Source organism: Triticum dicoccoides, chromosome 4B (genome assembly GCF_002162155.2).
Source record: "Triticum dicoccoides isolate Atlit2015 ecotype Zavitan chromosome 4B, WEW_v2.0, whole genome shotgun sequence".
Classification (NCBI taxonomy): domain Eukaryota; kingdom Viridiplantae; phylum Streptophyta; class Magnoliopsida; order Poales; family Poaceae; genus Triticum; species Triticum dicoccoides.
In genome coordinates this window covers 210,982,356-210,996,861 of record NC_041387.1, presented here as the reverse complement: position 1 = coordinate 210,996,861, position 14,506 = coordinate 210,982,356, and the positions used below count along the sequence as shown (strand labels likewise).

The 14,506-nt window shown below is 50.2% G+C and overlaps 1 long non-coding RNA gene across 1 annotated transcript; it reads right to left on the bottom strand.

The window, feature by feature from the left end:
* Positions 1 to 866: 866 nt before the first annotated feature.
* On the bottom strand, positions 867 to 2,576 carry LOC119295801. Its single transcript, XR_005144312.1, has 3 exons — positions 1,909 to 2,576; positions 1,305 to 1,387; positions 867 to 1,197 (listed from the first exon to the last, which is right to left on the bottom strand). It is a non-coding gene; the product is annotated as an uncharacterized LOC119295801 (long non-coding RNA).
* Positions 2,577 to 14,506: the final 11,930 nt, after the last annotated feature.

The following is a 14,506-nucleotide window of genomic DNA, read 5'->3' as shown; positions in this document are numbered from 1 at the left end:
AAACGGAAACAAATGAAGCTACTAATTCTAGCGTGCGAGTTTGGAATAAAATAAATACAACTATTAGATAACCAAATTCCCTTGATCTCATCAGTGACCACAGATGGTATTTTTAGACTATCGCTAAAATAGTTCACAAAATGAGCGATAACAACCCAGAGTCTTTCCTTTATGATGAATCAGATTTTTAATCAAATCAACACCTTAGGAAAGATAAATAAAAATAAATATAACTCCTATTAGATAACCAAATTCTACTTATCCCATTAGTGATAACAAATGATATTTTTATACTACTGCTAAAAATAGTTCACAAGTATGAGCGACAACAACTTGTAGAGATTTATTTGTTTCTTTCCTTTATGATTTTTCAGACAAAAAAATAAATCTAATCAACACCTTAGGAAAGATAAATAAGAAATTTCCAAGGAGACCAGCAAAATGCATAGCTATGTTCATACCTTGCTGTATGAAAGCAAGCAATTATGCTAGTTGATATATTGATCTCCACTTTGGCCGAATGCTTGAGAAAGTTGAAAGTGTACAATTTGACTGAGATGCAGAGAGACGACTACTACTAAGATTGGAGGCAGCAGAACTAACAATACCTGTTGGTGGTGGCACCAGAAAGATACCGTTGCTTTTCGGTGATATGGAGTGGAAAAACACATGCGTAGATGGCTTTTGACAGAACCTTTGCATGCATGTGCCCGTGGTAAGAAGCAGGTGCAACAGGAAGTTGTCACTGACGACTTCTACTATTATATCTATAATTCTGTATAAACAACTGGGAGTTGAAAATGAAAGAAAACAAAATGTCAAGGAAATACTGTTAGGCTGTGTATGAACTATCACTGTATGGACCATGGAGTAATTAAGTCTTGCTTCAAGAAAACATAATCAGAATGGACAAAAGAGTAAAACCTTATAGATTCTATCTTTGTAATATGAGGATGTGCCGTTCCCTGTAGTTTTGTCATACCAAACATTAGCTTGTTGAAAGATGCAGCGTGCCAATAAAATTAAAATGAATCACCACCAACAAATTCTTAATTTAAAATTTTGGTAGCGCCTTGTAGCAGCAGCAGCACCGCGTCATTAAGCCAGAGAGACACGTACAGCCCGCACAAATTCATCCAGCCGATCCCACACCTCCAGAGCAGCCGGTCTGTCTTGATGCCTTTTATTCTTGCTTATCTGCACCATAGGTTAATAACACAATTAATAAAGCAGCTGTAAGTGGGAGCAAAATAGAATTTGATTACAATAACCAAGAAAACATATGAAAAATTCCTCCCACTCACAGATATGATTTTGACATTCCACTGTTTGACCACTTTTGCTGAATCGACACTATCATCTTCAAAGCGTACAAAGAACCCAATAACTGAGAGAGAAAAGTTAAAAATGTTAGGCCACAGATGGTATCGACTTGCTGTGCTGAAAAGAGAAACAGAGCAATCTAATTTTCCATGTTGCATTACAAATACCATAAATTTTTGACCAAGTTTAGTGGGAGGCTTTGCTAGGAACAGAGACAAAAGGTGCGGGCAAACGGGTATGATTTGGTTAGTCATAGCAGCAGTGATTTCCTGCTCGACAGCCAATGTCAATGCCAAAAACAAGCATCATTTTAACCCAATCTATCTATCTATTATATACTTAAAACAATAGAAAACTAATGGTTAAGATTCATCTATACAAAGTTAAGATATTGAACAGTTGAGATTAGTGCACTGGGTCATGGCATGTCATCTGTACTAGTCTACTGGGTCATGGGATGCAATTGGGGGTGAGAAATCTAAACACAAAATTCGGATCTGCCTCTACTGGGTCATGGAACATCAATTTGCAGATAATCAAACTAACAAAAATGAAAAAAAGACGGGGGGTTGAGGATGTTGCCACCTGCAGTGGAAGGATCCAAATGCCTTTTGCAGTTCGCCATGGTGGTCAAGCTCGACCTGCGGCTGCGGTGTCACCTGGCGAACAACGACGAGCATGGACTCCCTGCAGCCTTGCAGCAAAAACATGATGCGGAGGACCGCCACGCCCGTCATCGAGTAGTGCGCCTCCACAATCTTGAAGCCATAGGGTGCGCTGCCCTCCCCCCCGGCTGTGGCTACGGCAAGGACGCCCAGCCGCATCGGAGGTAATAGCCGCATCGGAGGTGATAGTCGCACCGAGCGACTAGAGCAGCCACATCAGTGGCCATGGACGGCGGCTAGGTGCGCGCAGACGGAGGCGGCCTCGACGTCCGCGCTCGCCACGGCGGCACGGGCAAGCAGGCGGCGCTCGCTCTCCGCCCACGTCGCCCCGTTGAGTCGGTCGGCGCGGACCCGGAGCGCGCCAAACTCGATGATGGCCGCCAGGTTGAGCAGTCGATGTGCGCGCAGACGGAGGCGGCCTCGACGGCCGCTGCGGCCACTCGCCCCACTTGAGCCGGTCGGCGGGGACCCGGAGTGCGCCGTCCTAGAGCTTCACATCGACGAGCACCGCGGCGCTCGTCCTCCTCCTCACTCTCGAGCTGAGTAAAACAAGTGGTGTGGCTGTGGGAGTGGATAAGGAAAGAGAGTGAATAAGGAGAGAGACGTGCGGTGGGAGGAATAAACGTTCGGGTTGAGCAAAAGAATCCCTGAACGACTTTGGTTGCTGACCTGTCAAGCTCCAGAGGTTCAAAATTCGTGCACCACGATGGACGGCGATGAGTGCGTTCGGAGTGAATTGCTAAAACCTGGCACGTTCGGGACTTATTGATTCTGTTTTTTTTTGACAAGTGATGGGTGGGTGAGGTAGGGAGAGAGAGAGAGGGGTGGGGCCGGGCTGGGAGAGAGAGAGAGGGGAGGGGCCGGGCTGGGAGAGAGGGGAGGACAATTTTTTTAGAAGAGACCTCTTTGCCATCAGCTAGCGGATGGCAAAGGCCCATATCTTTGCCATCAGCCAGCGGCTGGCAGATGGCAAAGAGGTGGGGCTACTGGGCCGTTACAGCGCCGTCATCCATTGGGCCCCACCCACTTCTTTGCCATCTGCCAACAGATGGAAAAGATTCTTTGCCATCTGCTGGCAGATGGCAAAGAGGTGGGTTGACAGACCGTTACAGCACTGGATCCCTACCCACCTCTTTGCCATCTGCTGGCAGATGGCAAAGATTATTTGCCATCCACTAGCAGATGGCAAAGAAATGGCTGATGGCAACCATGTTCTTTGCCATCTGTCAGTTCTTTGCCATCTGTTTTTTATAAGCAGATGGCAAAGACGTTCTTTCCCATCAGCTGGCAGATGGCAAAGAGCCGGCTGATGGCAAATTCCCAGTTTCCAGTAGTGTTGGCTTTGTACAAAGGGTTACATGCCTTGCCGGCAAGGCTTGCACAAAAGGGTGGCTTGCCTGGACACCCGGCAACCGCGCCTTATGGGTAAAACTTGCGGAGATGCTCGATGTTCTAGGAGTTGCTCACTGGAACGACATCTTTGGTCTCCAACCGGACTGCACCGGGCCTGGTGACTCGTGTTACCCGATAAGGGCCTTCCCACTTTGGCGTCAACTTGTTGGAATTGTTAGCCGACTGAACGTGCCGAAGAACAAGGTCGCCTTCCTCAAAGCTCTGGGCATGAAGCTTGCGGCTATGGTAGCGGCGCAAGGCTTGCTGGTAGCGTGCTGCTCTCACAGCCGCCCAGAGACGATCTTCCTCAAGCTGGTTGATGAAGCTTCTTTGAATGGAACTGGCACGCTTCACACTTGGTTACTAGTGCCGTCACATCCTGGAGGGCGGTGGGCTGGAAGAAGCCTTGCCGGAAAGCCTTGCCGGCAAGGGCCCTCGACCCTATGTGGGAGCCACATATGCCTCCGTGTATCTCCGCCAACAGCTTCAGTCCTTCCTCCCTGGAGATGTACATTAATTTCACCCCATTCGGTATTTTTCTGTACAATACATTATCAACGCATTGGTACAGAGCAGACCGGCGGGCTACTCTTTCTACCTCTTCCTGCTCCTCAGGAAGCTCTCCTTTTTGGAGGAAACGAACAGTGTGTTGTGCCCAAGCCGGAGCCTGTGGCTCGACGGCAAGGACCAAAGGCATCTCTCCTGCCACGGGAGCGGCCGTCTCTACGGCCATGACCTGAGGTCCTACCAGAGTCGGTTGCCCTGCGGCAGGATTGGCATCCATGGCAACATCTTCGCGGGCGGCTCCGGGGAGCTCGGTTGGGAAGTACTTGCCGGGGCCTAGCTTCCTCCGTTTGCTCTGCCCGGTTGACGGCTCAATGGATGCTTGAGTTAACTGAAGCACAAAAGTACCTGGTTCCACAGGTAGCTTGAGGGCAGCGCGCTTTGACAGGTAGTCGGTGATGTCGTTCTCCGTCCGAGGGACATGCTCTGCTTGTATACCGTCAAAGAGCTCCTCCAGTTTCCTCACCTCATCTACGTAAGCTTCCATCAACGGGCTTTTATAATCTTTGTTGATCTGCTTGACGACGAGCTATGAGTCGCCCCTGACGATGAGCTTTTTAACTCCGAGGTCTGCCGCGATCCTGAGACCGGCAAGCAAACCCTCATACTCGGCGGTGTTGTTGGTTGACATCTCCCTGGGGAAATGCATCTGGATGACATACTTGAGTTGCTCTCCGGTGGGCGCAACAAGCAGCACACCCGCACCGGCGCCTTGCAGCGAGAAGGCACCATCAAAGTACATGATCCAGTTGCGACTCATTTCCTTGCCGGGGAGAGTGGTCTCCTGCACCTCTTCATCGGGCGTCGAGGTCCATTCTGCAACAAACTCCGCTAAGACTCTGCTCTGAATCGTCGAGGTACTTTCGAACTTCAAACTGAAACTTGACAGCTCCAGGGCCCATTCCACGATCCTCCCCGTTGCATATGGGTTGTGCACTATCCGTTGCAATGGGAGGCGGGTGACCACCGTGATCTCGTGCGCTTGGAAGTAATGGCATAGCTTCCTCGAAGCCATAAGGAGGCCGAAGAGCAGATTTTGCACACCTGAGTACCTCGACCTAGCCCCCTGCAAGAGGGAGCTGACAAAGTAAACTGGGTTCTGTATCATTTTCTTCTTCTACGCCCCTTCACCCGGTTGCGTGGGCCCTGTCACATTGGCGTCAGCCTCTGCCGGGGACTCAGTCTTGCCGGGATCGAGCCCTGCCGGTGAGGGTTCCCGCTTGCCATCTATTGGCTCTGCTACTGCCTTTTCGTCGACCTTTCTCTGCGCTACTAGTGCGGCGCTAACCACCTGATTTGTTGCCGCTAGATAAAGCAACAATGGTTCTTGTGGTTTGGGCGCAACTAGTACTGGGGTAGAGGAGAGGTATTTCTTCAAATCCTACAGCGCTGCCTCGGCCTCTGGGGTCCACTCCACCGGCCTGCTTTCTTCAAGATCTTGAAGAAAGGAAGGGCACGCTCTGCGGACTTGGAGATAAACCGGCTCATGGCAGCAACGCAACCAGTGAGCCGACGCACGTCCTTGATCCATTTGGGTGCCTCAATCTGCTCGATGGCCTTGATCTTATCTGGGTTTGTTTCAATCCCGTGCTGGGACACAAAAAACCCGAGAAGCTTGCCAGACGGGACGCCAAAGACACACTTCTCAGGGTTCAATTTGAGGTTGATCTTGCGCAGGTTTGCAAATGTTTCCTCCAGATCTTGCACGAGTGTTGCTTTGTCCTTGGTTTTGACCACTATGTCATCCATATAAGCTTCCATATTTCTATGTAGCTGTGGCTCAAAACCAATTTGGACCGCTCTTGCAAAGGTTGAGCCAGCACTCTTCAACCCGAAAGGCATCCGTAAAAAGCAATACGTACCACATGGGGTGATGAATGATGTCTTCTCCTCGTCCTCTTTTGTCATGAAGATCTAGTGGTATCCCGAGTAGGCCTCGAGGAATGATAACAGGTCGCGCCCAGCCGTGGAGTCAACAATCTGGTCAATGCGTGGTAACGGGAAGGTATCCTTTGGACAAGCCTTATTAATGTCCGTGTAATCAATACACAGTCTCCACTTCCCGTTTGCCTTGCGCACCACTATCGGATTAGCCAACCACGTCGGATGGAGTACTCCTCTTACCAAGCCTGCCGCCTCTAGTTTTTTTATATCCTCTATGATGAACTCCTGCCTCTCCGGAGCTTGCTTCCTGACCTTCTGCTTGACCGACCGCGCATGAGGACAGACAGCAAGATGGTGCTCAATCACTTCCCTGGGAATGCCGGGGATGTCGGCCATGCAAACACATCGACATTTACCCGCAGGAAAGTGACGAGCTCACTTTCCTATTTGCTATCGAGGGTGGAGCTTATGGTGAAAGCTCCCCCCGCGCCATCCTCCTTGATGGGCACCTTCTTGGTCTCGGGTGGTGCAGCTCTGGACTTCTTGTTCTTGCCGGCGGAGCTCTTTGGCACTTCCTCAACGGGAGCGCAACACCCCGAAGAGGTGCGCTTCCTGAAGTAGGTGCAAGGGGTCTCGCCAGTCTTCTTCCCTCTCGGGGCTCCGTCGGCAAGAGTAGGTGCCTTGGCGGCAGCTTCTGCAACTGCTTCCCGATAGAGTTGGTCGGCGCAAATCAACACATCTTTCTTGTTGGAGGGGACGGTGATGATGTTCATCGGCCCGGGCATCTTCAACATGTTGTAGGCGTAATGTGAAACCGCCATGAATTTGGCTAGCGCCGGGCGGCCGGGGATCCCGTTGTAGGGAAAGGGGATCTCGGCTACATCGAAGACAATCCTCTCCGTTCTGTGGTTTAGCTCGCCTCCGAACGTCACGGGCAGTGTAACCTTTCCCTTTGGCTGGCTTCTCCCCGGGTTGATCCCTTGGAACATGCCCGTCTCCTCGAGGTCTCCATCCGGGATTTCCAGTCTCTTGATCACAAAGGGCGAGATCAAGTTCAGACCGGCCCCGCCGTCAACCAGCATCTTCGTCACCTTGAGGTTGCGGATTGTTGGTGAGACCAACAATAGCAAGCACCCGACCATGGTAGTGCGGTCAGGGTGGTCCTCGGTGTCAAAGATGATAGGCGTGCTGGACCACCTCATCAGCTTCTGTGCGTCGACTGATGGCTCCACCGCTGTGATCTCACGCGCCCACTGCTTGAGGTAGCGGTGGGATGTATGCAGCGAGGCGCCACCATCGACCCACATGGCTTTTGTGGCTTTCTGGAACTCGTGGTCACCGGACTCATCGCCCTCGTCATGATCATCGTCTTCCTGCTTCTTGTCGCGGCCCCGAGCGGGCCTCTCTTGCTGATTATCTTTGCCGCGACGGCCTCCTTGGCCGCCACGCTTCTTGTCGGATCCTTCGGCACCCTCTTGACCCTTCTCTTTGTCCCGCCGCTCATACTCGGCTTTCTTATTTTCAACAAGCAGCTCCACTTGTTGGTAGTTCTGGAGATCATGGCCTTTGGTGCGTTGGATCTTGCAATACTGCTTGTAGGAACCTCTTGGCTTGTCGGCAGCCACAAAGGCCCGACAAGCGGCACACCCGACAACCTCCTTGCCGGGGTCACTTACCTTGGGTTTCTTGGTGGCGCAACTGTCGTCGGATCCCTCGATGGCAAGCATGGTCTTGCCACTGCGCTTCTTGTTACGGCGCCGGCCCTTCTTCACCGGGGCGGCGGTATCATCCGAGGAGTCGGTTTCCGCTCCGGCGTCTTCGCCAGTGTACTTCCTTCCCTCTTCAGCGCGAGCGCATCGATCGGCCAGAACATAAAGTTCGGCCACATCCCTGACCTTGTTCATTGCCAGCTCCTCACGCATCTTACAATTGCGCACATTCTGATTGAATGCATTGATTACAGTGGCAGGATGAACGTCGGGGATGTTGTACTGCAGTCGGCTGAACCTTTGGATGTACTTGCGCAAGTTTTCTCCTTCTTTCTGGGGGATGATATGCAGATCACTTGTCTGGCCATGAGCTTGGTGGCCTCCGGTAAAGGTGCCAACAAACTCATGACACAGATCCGCCGAAGAAGAAATGGAGTCTACCGGCAAGTGCATCAACCATGACATAACATTGGGCTTAAGTGCTAATAGAAAGTAATTGGCAAGCACCTTGTCGTCGCGGGCCCCAGCAGCTTGCATCGCGATGGTGTAGATGCTGAGGAACTCCGAGGGGTGAGTCTTGCCGTTGTACTTTTCGCCAACATCGGGTTTGAACGTACGGTGGGAGGGCCATGGGAACTGCCGCAGCTCACGGGTGAAGGCCGGAGAACCTACCTCGTAGGGTAGGCCACCGTAGCCTCCCGGTGCTGGGTGGTCCATAGTTGGCCCCGCACGCCGATCCGACTGGTGGCGCGCATCGCGCCGACGGTAGATGGTAGTTCGAGCGTCTTCATGAACTCGCTCCCGATGAACCTGGCGTTGGTCGCGGTGGGTTCGCGGGTCAGACGATGCTATGGAGATATCATCACGAGCGTCGTCGCGACGGACCGACACCCGTGGTGGTCAGGATGGAGGAGGGGAGTGCACCGTGGCCGCATCGGCCCCGGCCCGGCCTCCGCTGGCATGCGGTGGCCCGACGGAGCGACGGCCTACAGGTCCCACCGGCCGCAACTCGTCGTTGTTGGCGATGCCAACGAGGCTCCGGACGGTGGCCCTCCATTCGTCGAGCTTGTCTGCGGTGGGAGGAAAATGGAGGAGCAGATGTTCGTGTTCTAGGGCTTCTGCTGGCATGGGTGGTGGCGAAAGCTGTGTGGACCGCAATGCGCCTCGACTTCTAACCGCGTTAGAAGTAGCCGCGTCACGGCCCCGCAGCCGTTCGCCATCTCTGTCAGCACCTCGGCGCGCATGCTGGCCATCCTCATCATTTGAAGGGCGCATGGGACTCTTCCCAGGACGGCGCCCAGGGTCACCAGCAGTGCGGCGCCACTCGTCACGCACAACCTGAGAAGAGGGCGTCGTGGGCGCCGGTGTTGGTGTCTTGGAGGCCGCCACGCCGCCGTCTGGCAGGATGGCGGCTCCCCTGGAGGGCCCCGCGCCGCCTGCGGGGGGCCCGACTCCATCTCTGGAGCTCGCGACTGGTGGCTCGTCACCTGACGCACGAACGACGCCACTCACCAGGCCTGGACCGCCAGGGTGGTGTGAATGTTCGTGGGCCGCGCCACGGGTTCTATCCGCGACTAGCCCGCTACTGGTCAGCACTGGTACTGGCAATCCGGTCTCGGACGAACCGATCGCCGTGGTCGTCCTCTTCTTAGGAGCCATGGCGATGAAGAATAGCTAGGTCAACCACTAGACCAGATCCTCACAATTGCGCCCCCTACCTGGCGCGCCAAAGATGTCGGCGGGAAACGACACCTATGGGATCACAAGGATCCCTATTATGGTTGCGGGGCGCGGGGTTGTGAGAAGAGCAGGATTAGTAGTTGACACGGGGATCGTTTACCCAGGTTCGGGCCACAAGGATGCGTAAAACCCTAGTCCTGCTTGGTGGATGTATTGAGTGTTCTTGAGCTCTCGAACTAGCTACAGGTGTTGTGTGGTTCGAAAGAGCTGAATCCTTTTCCTGTATGCCACGGGCCTGCTTTTATAGGCGAAGGGGCTGCCACAGTGGCACACAGGAGGTGGAAAGGCCTACAATGCAGCGAGCTTATCGCCCATATTACAGGACAAGATGCATTTAATGCATGGCTTAGGTGTCCCTCACTTTATCGAGGACGGGAGCGAGGCCCATCCCGTCCGTCGCCGCTCCTCCTTGCTTCGATACACGCCCTGGCCAGCAATGCATGCGGTGCCACGTAGGCAGGCAAGCAGCTGAGGTGGCGCGATGGTGGAGCCTCCACGAAGATCTGCATGCCGCCACGTAGGTGCGTGCTGAGCTGGCCTGCAAGCTGCATGTTGCCACGCAAGTGCCTGCCCAGCTAGTTGGGATGTCAGCTGCATGCGAACAGCGGCAGGGAGTTGGTTGGTGCGGGGCTCGCAGTGGCACTACCATCACCTGTGGCAAGGGTCTTGTCAGGTGGCCCGGCAAGGGTCTTGCCGGGTGGCCCGACAAGGTTCCTGCCATGGCGCACTGGCATCCTCGGCAAGGGTCTTGCCGGGGGTCTTGTGGATTCCTTCTGCAAGGATCTTGGTGAGGATTGTTGCTTTCCAATCCTCATCTGTTCTCGAGCATTCTATGTCTTCACAAAGATCTGCATTCCACCATGGAGGTGCCTCCCGAGCCCCTGGCCCAACGTGGTTGCTGGCGTTGGAGACCGTGGCTCAAGGGTGGCCGCTCCGCTGGTGTGGGCGAGCTGCCCCGGCAACGGGCTTGCCGGGGCTGCGGAGGCTGCCCCCGATAATTGTCTTGCCGGGGGAACCTGCTTCGCCCATCTGCACTTTGTGGCCTTGGTCCTTGATGTTGCCTTGTTTGTCTCGAGCCTTCGGCTTCTCTCCGGCTTCGCTCCCTTGCCCCACTATGTGTGGCGATGGCGTGTGGCTCTGACTGCCCGTGCACAAGTAAAGGGGTCAAAAGGAGAGCCCCTAATTTTGTACACCGACAACGACCTTAAGATGACATTCTTTAGGAGCAGCTTGATATCGTGCACACATGCACACACTTAGCATAATATCGGGACGTGAAGCACATAATATAACAATGAACCAATCATAGAGCGATAAACCTTTTGATCAACTGGTTCACCATCTTTGGTCAAATCAAGATGTCCACTAGTAGGCCTTGGTGTAGTCATACCTTTGCATTCTTGCATATTGAACTTCTTGAATAAGTCCTTGGTGTACTTTGTTTGAGAGACAAAGGTACCTTCCTTAGTTTGCTTGATTTGCAACCCAAGAAAGAATTTGAGTTCACTCATCATCGACATCTCAAACTTTTTTGACATTAGCTTTCCAAACTTTTCACTAAAGTGAGGGTTAGTAGAACCAAATATAATATCATCAACATAGATTTGGCATACAAATAGTTCTCCATTGATCCTTTTAGTAAAAAGAGTAGAATCAATTTTTCCAATTACAAAGCCTTTTTCAATAAGGAACTTGGTCAAGCATTTATACCACGCTCTAGGGGCTTGTTTAAGACCGTAAAGAGCTTTGTGAAGTTTGTAAACATGATTAGGTTTCTTAGGATTGACAAAGCCGGGAGATTGCTTAACATAAACTTCCTCCTCTATTTCACCATTTAGAAAATCACTTTTAATGTCCATTTGGTACAAGGTGATATCATGGTGATTAGCATAGGCAAGTAAGATGCGAATGGACTCAAGTCTAGCAACAGGGGTGTATGTCTCGCCATAGTCCATACCTTCGACTTGAGTGTAGCCTTGGGCGACGAGACGTGCTTTGTTGCAAACTACTTGTCCATCTTCATCTTGCTTGTTGCGAAACACCCATTTGGTACTGATGATGTTGTGGTTGTTGTCGGGCTTCTCAACCAAAGTACAAACTTGATTTCCCTCAAAGTTGTGTAGCTCTTCATGCATGGCATTTATCCAATCCGGATCTTCCAAAGCTTCTTCAACCTTCATAGGTTCAATGCTAGAGATGAATGAATAGTGTTCACAAAAGTTAGCTAAACGAGTTTTAGAGCGAGTCATTCTCCCGGTTTGGATATCATTGTAGATTTGCTCGACGGGATGGTCTTTAGCAATTCTTGCTCGAACTCGTGAAAGCTTTTGCTTGGATCTTGGTTGAACATCTTCTTCATCTTGTTCTTCTTCTTGGCCTTCTTCGTTGCTGATGTTGTCGTTCTCTTGTCGTGGTGGAGAAGGAGGTTGTTGGCGTTCATCTTGGTGCACTTCCTTGTTTTCTTCATCTTGGTGTGTCCCACTTGTGGATGCTTTCGTGTCAACTCTTGGTTCACCTTGTCGTGAGGTGGAAGCTTCCACTTGGACAGAAGAGGTACTCTCCTTCACGTCCGTTGGACGAATCTTGCCAATAGACAAGTCTTGGATTGCTTCCGAGGGGTCTTTGTCTCCTACATCAATTGGCAATTGCTCTACTTGCGAGCCGTTAGATTCATCAAACTTCACGTCTAGCGTTTCTTCAACCTTTCGGGTGAAATTGTTATAGACACTGTAACTATGAGAGTTTGAGCCATAACCAAGTAGGAAACCTTCATGACACTTAGGAGCAAATTTAGAACGATGGTGTTTATCAAGAATGTAGCACTTTGAGCCGAATACTCGAAAGTATCCAACTTGGGGTTTGTTACTGGTGAGGAGCTCGTACGCCGTCTTGCCGAGTAGCTTGTGAAGATACAAGCGATTTGTTGCGTGACAAGCCGTCTCAACCGCTTCCGCCCAAAAGTGCTTCAGCGTCTTGTACTCATCAAGCATCGTTCTCGCCATTTTGATGAGCGTTCGGTTCTTCCTCTCAACAAATCCATTTTGTTGAGGTGTGTACGTAGCCGAGAACTCATGTGAAATCCCTTCTCCGTCAAGAAAGGTGTCCACATTTGCGTTCTTGAACTCTGTTCCTTTGTCGCTTCAAACCTTCTTGATCTTCACTTCAAATTGATTTTGGGCCTTCCTAGCGAAGTTCTTGAAGATCTTTTGAACCTGCAATTTATCATCGAGAAAGGAAACCCACGTAAATCTTGAAAAATCATCAACTATAACTAGACCAAAAGAATTTCCACTGAGACTTTTATAAGCGTTGGGACCAAAAAGATCCATGTGAAGTAGTTCGAGTGGCCTCCTTGTGGTCATGATGTACATCACGATATGCCTTCCTCCAACCTGTTTACCTGCTTGACAAGCGCTGCAAAGTCTATCCTTATCAAATATGACATCGTTAACGACAAGGATATGATTTCCTTTAATAAGCTTGTCAAGGTTTCGCATGCCAACATGACCTAATCGTCTATGCCATAACCAGCCTTTAGAGGATTTAGCGATGAAGCAAGTTCTAGGTTGAGCCTTTTTAGTGAAATCAACAATGTATAGATCACCTCTACGTATACCGGTAAAGACCATTTTATGATTATCTCTATGAAACACTTGGCAATCTACTTCAGTAAATAGGACATTGATACCGAAATCAGCAAGTCTAGATACTGAAAGTAAATTGTAGCCAAGAGATTCAACGAGCATGACATTTTGTATGGAGCTATCATGTGATATGGCCACCTTACCGAGGCCAACCACCTTACCCTTTGAGTTGTCACCGAAAGTGACATACTTTCGAGGACCATCGCTTTCAGCAAGCTCACGAAACATATCTTTATCTCTGGTCATGTGATCGGTACATCCACTATCAAGAACCCATTCCTTTCCTCCTGCCATATATCCCCGAAGATTTGCCATAAGACTAAAGTGTCTCATTGCATCATCAAGATCAAAGTCACTATCATCATCCTCATCATAGTATCCATGTTCAACATCGTCATGTGGTGGATCAAATCCTAGAGAGGGTGATTCGTTAGAGTGAGTTTGACAATGATCTTCTTTATGGATTTTAATAGCTTCGGAAATAATATCACTAATAATTCCAACATCTCCTTTGGCACGCATAAGGTTTGTAAGCTCAAATACACAATCACCAAACATAGGATCATTGGAGTTCATCTTACTCAAGGCAATAGACTTATGGAGAATTTCATCTAGATTTTTCAAGGAATAATTTGGAAAACGTTCCTCATGAAATTTCCATATAGTGTAGGCACACTTAAGAGTAGGCAAACATCCAATCAAGTTTCTAGGCAAGCCTCTAGTGATAAGATTAACAGTTCTAAGATTGCGAATCATGTCAATTGACTCATCAAGGGTAGGATGCATGGGATCAACATGAGGTGCACAAGGTCTAGCAATGTACTTGTTCAAATGATATTCATTGAAAATCACAAGCATCTTATTTTTCGCTCATGAAAATACTCTCCATCAAGTATAGGCACTCTATTTCTAAGACTCCCCAAAGTAGACTCATCCATCTTCCTCTAATGGTGTTTAAACCCAAGAATGGAGACCAAAGCTCTGATACCAATTGAAAGGGTCGAGAAGAGGTGTCTAGATGGGAGGGGGGGTGATTAGACACTAAGTGAAAAAGTTGCAGTTTTTAATTTCTTTAGGTTGAAGTGGAGTTTTGGCACAAGTTTAACAATCACATACATATCAAGCAAGCATGCAAAGAGTATATGAGCAGCGGAAAGTAAAGCATGCAACTTGCAAAAATGTAAAGGGATGGGATTGGAGTGTGCAAACACAATTTGGAGACACGGAGATTTTTGAGACGTGGTTCCGATAGGTGGTGCTATCGTACATCCACGTTGATGGAGAATTCAACCCACGAAGGGTAACGGCTGCGCGAGTCCATGGAGGGCTCCACCCATGAAGGGTCCACGAAGAAGCAACCTTGTCTATCCCACCATGGTCGTCGCCAACGAAGGACTTGCCTCACTAGGGTAGATCTTCACGAAGTAGGCAATCTCCTTGCCCTTACAAACTCCTTGGTTCAACTCCACAATCTTGTCGGAGGCTCCCAAGTGACACCTAGCCAATCTAGGAGACACCACTCTCCAAGAAGTAACAAATGGTGTGTTGATGATGAACTCCTTGCTCTTGTGCTTCAAATGATAGT